We start from the raw sequence: 13,290 nt of genomic DNA, 5'->3' as shown, positions 1-13,290 counted from the left end.
AAACACCCCTTCTGGAATAAAATATAATTCTACACAGAAACAAACAGCCAGAGTTCATGAAGAAAAGAAAATATAAAGCTCCTGGTTCCGGCCAGCACAGGGTTAATTTTTGCAGTAGCCATGGGGAATCAGCAGTGGGAATGAGTAAGTGACTAGTGGTTTGGAGTGTTTCAGTGGAAACACTGAATTGGGAATTGCCATTCCTAAACCATGACAAAAAAGAGTAGTAGGGATTTCTGCTCTCCAGGAAGTTCTCGTAATAAAAGAAAAAGCAAAAATTGCAAGAGTAAAAGTCCGATATTCTTAGGAAAAAAAAAAAAAGATAATTTTGAAGTGTGGGAAGAAGGAAATGTAATTCAGCACAGCAATAACAAAAAACTAAAATTCACCTACGCTTTCTTTAGTATAATAAATGCTTTATATTCAAATACATAAATGAACATATTGAATAGCTAAATTTGGACACTAAGCTATCACATATACATTAGCATAAAGTCAATTATAAATAAAATGTTCAAAAGATCACCACCAAATGAAAACATTTGCACAGCTTTGAAACTAAGTTTTGAAATCTGTTGTCTCAGGAAAATATTTTTCAATGGAAATTTTCCTGATATATTTACTGATTTTGGCAAACAGTTTTCTTTGGCCCCAGACAACAGTTCTATTTAATTTTGCTATGCAAAACAAATATTAGATAATCACAGTTAATATCTTGCCTTTAAGAAATGTACCGAGATGACTGACTGATAATGATGCAAATAAAAGTTCACTGCATCCCAAATGGAGACATGTACAAAGTGCTCAAACACAGCTCCAAAAAAGCTGTGATGAGACTGGAGGCCAAATATCTTGAACTGTTTCACAGGAAGCTGTTTAAAATATGCTTAATGTCCCTGCTTTAGTGAAACACAATAAATTGTTGTAGCGGGTTCGGTTTGTAACCAGGCGGAAACACCAATTTAGTGTAGTGGTTTGGTCCAAAATACCCATTACTGTTTACCTTCTGTGAGATAAGAATTAGGAGAAATGCAAAGCAGGCACCAAACTTGAAAGAATATAAGGAAGTTTATTAACAGACCTAAAAGAAGAAGAAAAAAATCATACCACTCAGAACACTTCTCCTCCCCCCCCACCTTTCTCCCTTCTCCCACTGACAATGTAAAAAGAAAACCCTTGAGATGTTCAGGCTGTTTACTACTTCCATAATAACCTTGTTCAGTCCATTTAGAAAGAGGAGTCTCTCTTGCCCATGCTATGAAAACATTATCACGACGAGACAGCTGCCCGAGTTGGTTCTCTGCTCACATGTGAGTCCCTTCCCCCGACTTGCAGCTTTTCCCACAACTACTTTTGAGGGTCCACTCTTGAATTACTGGGGTACAATTTTAAGGTTGAGCCGTTCAGGAATAAAAGTTCTCTTCACCCATCTCTGGGAGTATTTCATCTCCAAGAACAGAGGCCCTCCTCCTTCCCTGGGAGCAAAGGGTCCTCCTCATCTTCATCTCTAGGACTATCTCGGAGCATCTCTAGGAACTGAGGTTTTCTCCTTTTCCATTTGGAGCAAAAGTCCTCATCGCTTCCATCTCTCCCTGTCCAAACTTCTCATGAAATTACAGCTGCTTCAGCATCTGCCTATCTCAGTGCAGGTGCCTTTGCTCACAAGTACAAGTTGGACGCTCCACCCCCCATGCCTTCATGAAATTACAATGGAATACTCTGATATATCATAGCTTTACAAGAGAATTTCAGCATTAAGCATCTCCTCTTTCTACTCCCTCAGGTTTTCAGCTCTTCACAGCACTAAAAGGGTTAATCTCACCCGGGCCTTGCAGCTGGAACTTCGCTTATCACTGTTGGTCACATGATCTTTTGCTGGACAGCAGGGCAGCTTCAGCTGAATTTTGGCCGCACTGGAGAGGGGGAGCCGGGCTGCTCTGGCTGCCCATAGCAGGGCTGTGGGGGTGGTTCCATGGGTGGAACAGGGCCCATCAGCTCCAGGATGGCCGTGGCCCAGCCCGGCCTGGCCCAAGCAGGGCCTGGCCAGGCCCGCTGGCCCCCACACAGGGCCTGCAGCCACCTGTCCCAGCACCAGAAACGAGACAGAGCTGGGGGGGGGGGGTTGTCTATTCTTAAGTGTGGATCACAGAGGCAGTCACAACTTTAAGTGGCTTAAAGAATTGTCCATATTCGAACTGGCCAGCTGATAGGTTCTATCAGGTCACAGAGGAAGCTGTAAGCACCCCTTAGCAAGAACATCTACTTACATTAGCAAAACTACTTTAAGTTCTGGAGATTGTTTTGCAATAACGTATTATTTTTTTTCCTCCTATGAAATAATAATAAAAAAACACATAATAAAAATAAAACCCAAGAAAATCCTGAGTTAAGATGTTGCTCAGGTTTTGTAAATGTAGCTTTTTTTTTTTTTTTTTGACATTTGAAGCATATCTCATTTCTGGTACCTTTTTATCCTGTGAGGTCAGGTAATTTTCACTTCTTCAGATGTGCCTTGTATAATATCTCATTGATATACAATGCAGTAATATTGCAATGACATCTTGGAAACTAGATAACATTAAATTTAAAAGATACATGTATTCTCTTTCTTGATTTCTGCTTTAATTATAAGCAATCTGCTTTCTCAGTATTTCTATCTTAGTGGGACTTTAAGAGAGCTAAGTGACTGAAACAAGTTAAAAGACAGTGACCCATAACTCAATAGCATATCTCAATGTAAGCACATATCAATATAGATATTTTTAGCTTATACAGTTCTAATTAAATTAAACCCAATTTTTATCAGTATGCATTTTTGAGTTTGCTGATCCTATTTTAAATTTTATCATCAAAGTAATTCCTAACGGAGTATTTGCAATATAGAATGCAAATTATCCTGAAAACCCAGCCAATATAAATGAGAATTAACAGACAGTAAATACTTTCTAATCTTTCAAATAATATGTCTATGACCACAGGATCTGAAAGTTATATCTGTCTTTTTTTTTCTTATGTATTTATATATGATGATATATGAAAAGTACAAGTAAATATTTCCTAAAAGGAAACAAACACATAGTACACAAAATCTTAACTGGTTCTGAATGACTAATCCATCCCTGTGGAGTTAATATTAACAGCACAATACAGAAGTTATTGAGCACTTCAAAGCCTCTTGAAGCTTTGGAGAGCATTAATGTTTCACATCCCTTAGGAACTATAAAATGGAAGTCAGTTCTTCCAGTGTATACCTTCCCACTACGTGCTGAAATCAAATATATGCTGTAAAGTTCACACAGAGTCAGGATGCAGGTATAGTGTCCTGCACTAGATAAATCTTGCTTAAAGATTCAAAATAAAGATTTAAACAAGATAGCTCCATGTTCTTGGCTCCAGGAGCTGGTCTCTGCAAAGGATTAATGCCATACCACTGATCCTGGGCGTGCTCCTGCAGTACTCATTCAGCAAGCTCACTAATGGTGCTGAAAAGCTGCACTTGCCAAAAATGACATAGGATGACAATCTCAAGATGTCCAGGTATGTAGACGCTGACATGCAGACATGAGCACATCCTGCCTATGTTCTGAGTAAGCCAGATGGCAGTCTTCTTGAAACCAAAACTGAATAGTCCCAGTTAGAACATTAAAGTAATAAATTGAAACTTGAGGCTAGGTATAACTTTTGAATGCCTTAGTGGAAAGCTTTTTCTGCAATCTGTCCCCATTCTCAAACTCCTCCTCACCATTTGTTTTGAGAAGAGTGTTTGGATCTAGATTTGTAAACTGATTAGATGGCCCTACTCATTACTTTACGGTAATTCAAGAGAAGATATCTCAATCTCGTGAGTCCAGATGAATGCTGAAATTCTTTAAGACAGAAAGACAGTCCTTTCTTCTCCATTTCCTTTTTAAGCTCTAGCATGTCTACAGAATCATAGAATGGCTTGGATTTCGTAAGGGACCTTAAAGACCATCTCATTCCATCTCCTCTGCCATGAGCCGGGACACCTTCCACTAGATCAGGCTGCTCAGAGCCCCATCCAGCCTGGTCTTGAACACTCCCAGGGATGGGGCATCCACAACTTCTCTGGGAAACCTGTGCCAGGGCCTCACTACCCTCACAGTAAAGAATTTCTTCCTTATATCTAATGTAAACCTGCCCTCTGTCATTTCAAAGCCATTCCCCTTGCCCTGTCACTACATGCCCCTGTAAAAAGTCCTTCTCCAGCACTCTTGTAGCCCCTGAAAGCACTGAAGAGTGCTATAAGGTCTCTTCAGAAAACTACATCCATATTATATCCTGATTAATTCATCTTGTTTCTAAAGTGAAATGATACCCCAAAAATCTTGTTTTTCATGAAAGTCAGAGTTAAAGTAGGTCTGAAGGAGATAAAACCTATTCCTCTTTCAAGTCATAGAAGTCAGCTGAAACTTGTTTTTAAGGCTACTCAATAATTCTGAAAAATGTGACCTACTAATTCATCAATATACATAAAAGTCAAAGGAAATGGTCAGAAGCGAGACTACATCCAGGCAAACCTGAATGTAGCAGAGACATCCATATATCTCCTCAGGTTTTTCTTCTGATGAGATAAAAATGCAGTAAGTAGTTTGAGCTCCCTAAATGGAGTTGTGTTCAGATGACAAATTATTTTCACTATGGCAATTATGAAGACCTGCTGTTTCACCCATCACATTATGATTTACTTGAGAGAACATGAAAACAGCTTGTGTGCTTCAGTACACAGACCACCCCTACTTGATGAAAAAAAGAGAATGGCTTTATTTCTCTGAAGATCTTCACATTTCAAAGAAGATCTTCATATTTCAAATATGCTTGAAAGAAAGACAAAACAACAACTGGATATTTATTCTAGTAAAAAATTTCAAACAAAAAGATAATTTAATTTAATTATTTTAAATTACTATTATTATTATTATTAGTTATTAGTTATTTAATATATTATGCATACAATTACTGGAGTGTCTGACCCCTAAACAATTTTTCTACAGATATTTCAGACTGGATCCTAAATTCCTAATTAGCTGGGTAAGCCTGATGAAGCAGCCCATAAAACTCCTTCTAGATTTAGGACAACAGTATTTCACTAATTATCTAAAGTCATCACTCTGATTTTTTCTCCTTGCCCAATTTTGGTTTGTATGGTAAATTCTTTTGTTTTTCACAAATACTTCTGCTGGTTTAGATATCAGTTCCCTCCAGGGAAAGGACTACTATCAGGAGATTGTTTTTTGTTCTGTGAGATGCTCTTGATGTGATGTCCTTGAAAGTAGACTCAAGAACATAAATTGATTGGTCTTTGCTAACATGCATAATGTTGTCTGTCATCTGTTTTGTTATTGTAACTACTCTTAAGAGCTCCCTTTTTTATGGTTTTCTTTTAGTTTAATACTTATTATTTAGTTATTTTTCTCTAGCTCAGAAATGTTATAGTATACATCATATCTTAGTAATATGATTCTACTGTTTATGAAATCAATTGTGCTTTATCTGCTGAAAAATGTGAGCCATTATCAATTAACTTTCTTAGATTGTATCTATTGCCTAATTCTTTTTATTTAGTAGTTCAGGCTAAATCTATGGGGAACTTTTCATTTCTTTTCTGTTTTTTTAAAGATCTTCTTTTTCCCACATAACAAATTAATACTGAACAGAATTGTGATTCAATAAGCAAGTAGTACCTTTTCTTTTTCTAGTAATATAAAACAGTTATGAATATGCTTCTAACTGTATTAATATGGCTAATTAAATGGTTTTATTATCTCAACAGAGATTAACTTCATAGCTGATAGCCCAATGTCTTGGTATTCTCAGAAAAGTCTAGCCTTGATAAATAATCATCAATACAAATAAATGTACACCGAGCTGGTGTCTCTCATTGCTAGAAGAAATCCTACTTTATTGTATAATCTGAGATTATAAAGTTAAAAAGTTATTTTATTCTTTCAGAAAATGTCTTGTTCCTACTACAAAAAAACCCCACACCACGTTATTTAATTCAAAAAAATGCATAAATGTGTTGTAGTTTATAATCAGTGAAGTGCTCGTTTTAAAGCTGTTTAGAAGATTAAAGACACACATAAAATTACAGCTGTAGAGACGTCATTCAGAGGCCTTAGAAGTTAAGATTCTATTAGAACATTTTCAGATTTTAATGAAATTATTAACATGTTAGATTATATTAAAATATGTTGCTAAATGCAGATGTGCATATGCACTCTAGTTGCCATTTATATGTTAAGAAAACATGGTTAAAATACTTTTCCCCCATCCCATTCCTCTTACAAAAGAGACCTGCTCATCTCTGCAGTATTTAAGAAAGGAGCGACAAAACACTGATCAGGAAAGATAAATTTTGAGAATTTTGGGTTCGCTGGTGTCTGAGACCTTCATTTTGTAAATGTGAACTACAGCAGGTGAGAGGTCTCAGGAAAGTGGGCTGGCAAAACACTGAGCTCATTCCAGAAGCAAGATTCAGTTGCAAGGAGAAGGTTCAGGAACTGGGAGATTCATTTGGGATATCACAAATTAGAGGAAAGAATGGAAATTATAGGAGACCAAATTTAGTCCAGGGAATGTGGATTAAAACTACTCTGGGTGATATGTGGAAAACCACTTACTTTCTGTATCCGTCCTCTAAATGGAAAAGTAAACATCTTGGTATATTTAGAGATTTTACTAATAGTATTAATCTGAATTAATTATCTTCCTTCTTCATCTAGACGCTCTGCATGTCCTACTAGCCTATTTCTGATTTCCTGAAAATGTCTCTTAATAGTAGCTGTAGCTATAATTAGGGAAAGTAAATTCTTTAGAGGTAGAAAATAATCATGGATGGTATTAATCTTATTTAGTTATTTAAATTTGGATATCCTTTTCAGGATTAGATTCCTAAAATTATAAACTGACTGGAAAAATTTGCATTACAAATTGGTGAGAGAGGTGGAGGATAATTTATTCTAAAAATAATTTTAAAAATACTGAGGTGGGTTTTTTCAACAACAAAACACAGTCTGTTTTGCCATTCAGTAAAAAGCAGGAATTCTTTAGCAATGAGAACAGAGTTAATATACTAGAGAAAATAAACTTCACCACATGTAAACTTCTATTGCTTCCTGTAGGGGTTACACATAAATATATTTTAATTTCCATGGCATTAGCCTGGGGTCTTACTGCCCTCACTGCTTCCCAAATTTTCGTGGTTTACAGCTGGATCTTCTTTTAACCTTGCTATTGCTTTTCCATTCTGTACACACTTAAAACTTCCACTCACTTCAGGAGGAAATCTTGCATATCAAGAGAGAAAAAGCAGACTTTCAAAATCCCTCTTTCAAGGGACACCTCCTTTCTTCTAGGTGTCTCTAGAAGAGATATCTTCTAGATGTGCCTTAAGCACAAAAGTCAGCTCAAGTCCTCTTTGTTCTCTTAGGGTAGGGAGAAATTTCAAGTAACCCACGAGTTATTCTATAAAAGACTATTCTTATATTTAATCTTATTTTCTTCTTCCCAGAAGAACAAGTCTCCCAAATGTTCTTAGGCTGAAAAAACATATTTTCGGCATCTTGAAGTTTGTATTTATCTAGAGATTAAAATAAAGAAATAAATCAGCAAAGGAGGTATGTAATCGTACACATTTTCTGTGTTCAAACAGTATGTGTATAAATAGAACTGTTCTCCTATTCAGCAAGCATTCCTTTTTTTGTGATACAGTCTCACTTTGCCAACCTCCTCCTTATTAAAATCCTTGTAGAATATGATTTCGGAGTCACACATCATCAAGGTTCAGAACAAAGTGTTGCACCATATAACTCAGGCATAAAGTTCAAAATAAAGATGGCATTTTGAAAACTAGTGATGTGTTAGTTTTATAAATAAACTAATGACTTAATCATTAAAACAGAAATATTCTCTAGGATCTAGAGAACTTATTCAGTTTTTGTGATGTAAATGCAGGGATGGAAATAGGAAAGGTCTAATGATAGCAGCACACTAACAACACAGTAAATTTCAGTGTTAGATAAATGTTACTCAACAATGTTACTGTGCTGCTTCTCATATCTTCTATGAAGCTTTTAGCATTGCACCCATGAGCCTGTTTTGAAGTTCCTCATATTAATGAAGTAGAGCAGAATGGAAGACAGTATAGAAATGCAATTAATAGCAAGAAATGCTCAGGCAGAGGAAATTGGAGAAGAGAAAAAAGAAAAAAGCTGAAGATTTAATCTTATTAAAATCTGGGTTTTTTCTTACATGGCCTCCTACTGATTTCTGCCTCTAAAATAGTCTGTGTTTTTCTACTGGTTTGATTGTATGATATTATTCTAATGGAGATGAATAGAGTATCAAGAGGTTAATGAAAATGATATGAACTATTAAAAGTATATTTTAGTGAGTAATCTAGCGTAACACAGAAATACAATCCATGAATTATTTTCTTCTTCAACACTGTATACATGAAAGACAATATTAAACTGTTAAAGATAGCAGTAACCAATTCTATTTACTATTATTCATATGAGAAGTTGTTTATTAGGTCAGACAAATTAAAAAGAAAAGTGATTTCTCTCAAGAACAGCTTTAATTTGGACCCATATCCCAGTCCATCCAAGACAGCCATGTCCTAAATTGCATTAACTATGGAGCTTTATCATAACTTGTTAGTAAAAGAGAACAAAAACACCATTCTGGAAAGTAGAAAATGTATCTGTTCCCTTTCTTTCTGATGTACACATTTGTTACAGACCTAGAATTATTTTGGGACATTTTGAAATTATATTTCAAGCAGAAATAAATGTCTATTTCTAAAGCTTAACTGAATGGTATTTCAGATATGGTTTAGATATAAAATAAAAGACTTTGTATAAGTAAGCTATTTTTCTCAGTCCTGCCAAAGTCACCACCATTAGAGAAATTACTTAAAAACTGGCAGAAAAGGGGGACATTATTCATATTGATCATCATGCAGCTACACCACTAATTCTTGATATTCTTAAAAGTGATTGCATTCAATTTATAGAGACATCATGCGGTAGTTAAACCCCACCAAAGGAAGAAAATCAGCATCAGGAGTCATTTCAAAAATGAAGCCTATCCTGGAAAAAATAAATGCACATACCTGTATGAACTATATAAATAAATATCAATAGCTACCAGGAAAGCTTTTCCCCTACTCCCCTCATCAGATTCTCTTTACACAGTTGTCTTTCCAATTACTTAAAATGCTAATGAGGTGAGATAAGCAACACCATCCACGTTCCATGTACAGGGTGATAAAAGAGTCTCATCTTAGTCTCTAACAAGACTTTTTATGTTAAAATTGCTGAATCTTTGGAAGCAGATTGAATCATTATTCTCTTAAACTCCAGATGGCTACCTTTCCATTTGGGTATTTTTCTTTATCACTATTATGCCACCACACGTACTGGCAGATAATGACTATTTACCTTTCTCCCTTTTTATTTTTTTCAACTTACATTTATAGGATTTCCACTGGTTCTGCTGATAAAAATCTAAATCAATGTCACCTCAATTAATAGTTACTCTAATGTTTATTGTCTCCAATTTAATCCAATGGAGATGGAAACTAATCATGAAGACTTTTTCTTAAAGAAGTAACATCCCCTCAAAGTCATGATAATATTCTCCATACAAACAGTAGCATAGTTATCCCTCCTGACGTCTGTTTTCTCTTCCTGACATAATTTTGGATGCCCTTCGAAGTTTTATTTTGTTTTCCTTACGGTTCAAGGGGCCATAAAATACACTGCAGGTCATATAAGTTATGTATTATTTCAGACCAGGAACAAAGTCTACCACAGCCAGAATGCAAACTATAGTGTTTTAGAGGAAAACAACCTTAGCCACCTATTCCCACCTCCCACAAGGTCCTTCTACTCCCAAGATAAAAGTCACAGGTCAATGTGCCCTTTAGCATCTCTCAACTGTTAGGCAAAGGGATTATTCAACATTTTCTAAAAAAAAAATTAAACAAATTACAGAAGGAGGTATTGCAATACTATGTAATAGCACCACCTGGTGACTTCAATCTTGCTGATTGGAAAAAATAACAACTACATTTTCAACTGCATAGATACAGATGCTTCTTTTTCAACTGTTAATCTCAGCAATCTTTCTTTTAAATAAAAGAGCTAATCTTCACTTCTGTAAATTGAATCCAGACAAAAACAAGATTGGAATATTATAAAAATCAAACAACAAGAGTCTGTAATAATATATGTGCTCTTCCCCAAGAGCCTTCTACACGCATGTACCTAGGGACAAGAAGACCTTTAGGAAAGAAATGGATACTTATGCTTAATGCTATGACATTTTACCCACTTGATCTTTGAAAAGACTTCAAGTGATTAATCTGACATAAATTAAGTGCACTAAACAGAAGATCAGTAAATAAAAATACATCAGTGCAAGTATCAATCTTCCACTTATTTCCTTGTGCTGCTTCAAATGACTAAAACTCTGGGATATGTCCTTGTAATGACTTAGCTGGAAACCCGCATGTGGAATTTTAAGAAGGTTCAAATGAGAAAAAGAATTGATTTAGTGCAGAAGAGCTTGGCCTTGTTGCTGGAGAAATGGGATGTTACAGGTTAAGTTCAGCAGGATGAGTATCTTTTATTATCACATATTTGTATTGCAGCAGCACCTTCACAACCAAGCCAACAACCAGGACACATTGTGCTAGGCTGGCACAAGCCATTAGTGAGAAACAAACCTTGTCCAAATTACCTTATTAAGTAGGCATTCAGAGATTTAAAATCCAGGCACACATTCAGCTCCCATCTTATGCCGATATACTACATCAAAATATATTTCTAACATTCAGTTTCTCTCTTACAAATAAGTTTGAACCAGGATTTACATGACAGAAATGTTGAAAATAAATTACTGTAGTTAGCAAGAGGGAACTATTCACTACATAAATTCTGTGCTATGCAGAACAGAAGAGCAGAATTTCAGAATGACCCTGAACCTTCGCCTGCAAAAATGCACAATATATGTTTGAAGGTACAAATAATATTGGAAAGTGCAAAGTGATATATGAAAGTACAAAATGATGTATGAAAATATCATCAAAACAATTGATGATATTTCAGATTATGTCTGGTTCATTAATTTTTCTTTATATTATGTAAAAAATATATAGGATAGTACATACTTTCTGATTAGGAGAATTCAGAACTTAATTTTTAACAAGATTTGAAAATTTGCAGAAGGGAAACTTTTGGTACAAGACAAGTTCTCTTTAAAATATTGGTTTAAAAAAATAGAACAGGATAAAAAAGTTTGTTATAATCATCTGTGAGCAGCTTTTATAGTATCACCTGCTAGGTTTTTACAAGATAACAGTGCTCATAGAAGTAAGACCTGAGCATATTAATGGGAATCCTGTACAAAGAAATTATATTCAGATTTTTTGGAAATAATAAACTCTTGGTAGCCATCGGTTGACTTTTAAAAATCGAGGAGTTCATAATAGTTAAAAATTCAGACCTGTGATAGCACATATTTCTGTGGTTTACAAAGGAAAATACCTTTCATAATATATTTTCTTTGATTCTGAAATTTCTGGAATCTTGAACATCCTATATAGGGGTAGGAGAAGCCCAGAATTTGTTGGCTTTGGTGTTTTGATTTTTTGTTAAACTTAAGACTTCAATTTTGTGCACAGAGTAATAGAGACCTTATAGAAATGGAAAAACTGTAGGAAAAAACCCCCGAGAATAGAATAAAAATTTTTATACCAACCTATATATTTTATATGAACCCAGAAAATATTCATGGTTGATTCTGGTATCATAGAGTGCATTCTGCTTGGACTCTATGTATCCTGGTTAAGGATGCAGGTTTCTTGTCAGCCCCGTGACACTTTGGCCAGACTGACATGGATGTCTTGGACACCCCAGAGTTCCTACCATGTCACTCACTGCTCATTTATGCCTAGGCAACAGAATCCCACTCTAAAAAATACTCAAGCTAAGAAACCTTTTCTTCCCAAGTTCTTGTCAGTCGTGTTTGTTGACACTGAACAGCCACAGAAAAATGGCTGTATCAGTGGCAGTGGCCTGTCATGCTTCCATTAGTGGGAAGAGATCCACCTGAGTGATCTATTACTGCTCCAGGGAACTCAGGGAAACTTCGAAGACAATGAGGCATTAAAAATCTGCCAGGGATGTCTAATCTTTTTTATTATTTACTCTCTAAAGAAATAAAAATTTTGCCAGAAATAATGGCATCTCTTAACTTGTATGATTACAACATTCAAAAAACGGGAGACACTTTTAGGCATGATCTCATGGTACACTGTGTGGAGGGTTTAAGAAGCACAGGAAAATCTCTCAGCATGAAAAAAACAGTTGGGAGTATAAAATTAACACTATCAGCAGGAGAAGTTGATATTTAAGATACATATGAAACGTAAAGACATCTTAATCTAGAATAATTTATGTCAGAGTAGGGAAAATCCGAAACAGAATATGGCAACCCTAAAAACAGAGGTAACCTGCAAGCTTTCATATCACTAACTTTTTTCACTGACAAATATGTGAAGCAGCTGCTACTGTGCATGAGATCCATGGTGCAACCATGTAATCAGTACTGACTGAATTTTATATCCTCTAGTGTGAGAGCACAAGGAATGACCCATTGAAGGAAGTTTAGTGTTGGGATCCTCAAAGAAGTTCCGTATTCAGCACAAAGCATGATGAAACATTGCTGAGAATCCTCGACTGCTGAAGGCAGGGGCTGTTAGCTTTGTAATGGAGCTCAAGGAGATTTGGATCAGAGAGGTCTTTTTGTAGATCTTCTGTGTTGCTCTGACCACTGATCTCGTTTGGGGGTCATTGTCATCTCTGAAGCTTCTGATTCTGTGGATAAATTAAAATATTTCAAAATAAAACATGACGTGAATAGCAATATGAATAGCAATAGGAGTAACAGTGAGGCCAGTATGAATAGATCAAAGGAAAGGCAGTGACTGCTGCTCTTTTCTTTCATGAAATGATGAAAAACTGTCAAAAGACTGCTTAAATACAGTGGAGTACAGACACAGAGTTCTTTTAGTGAGCAGCACTTGAACAGTCAACAACCGAGGAACAAAGAAGCTCCATGAGGAAAATCTCACCTGCAATTGGTGTGGACTTTGCCCAGTTTCAGTGTACAGGTAATGCAAGTACAGTATCTTTTCTGTAGAAAATATTTTTAAATTTATTTTTAAGAAAGAAAATTGTGTTGAATTAGTTGAATGCTACT

At 35.7% G+C, this 13,290-nt stretch overlaps 1 long non-coding RNA gene across 2 annotated transcripts in view; it reads right to left on the bottom strand.

Moving 5' to 3' along the window:
• Positions 1-4,177: 4,177 nt before the first annotated feature.
• LOC121674306 overlaps positions 4,178-13,290 on the bottom strand; it is a 32,497-nt gene continuing 23,384 nt past the window's right edge. For both annotated transcript variants that reach the window (XR_006019535.1, XR_006019536.1), the window contains one exon: positions 4,178-12,905. This is a non-coding gene — a long non-coding RNA (uncharacterized LOC121674306). The remainder of the gene's footprint in view (positions 12,906-13,290) is intronic.

This window comes from Corvus kubaryi, unplaced genomic scaffold (genome assembly GCF_017639235.1).
Source record: "Corvus kubaryi isolate FWS band 111438036 unplaced genomic scaffold, C.kubaryi_AGA036_p1.0 67, whole genome shotgun sequence".
Classification (NCBI taxonomy): Eukaryota; Metazoa; Chordata; class Aves; order Passeriformes; family Corvidae; genus Corvus; species Corvus kubaryi.
This window is presented reverse-complemented; position numbering and strand designations above follow the sequence as displayed.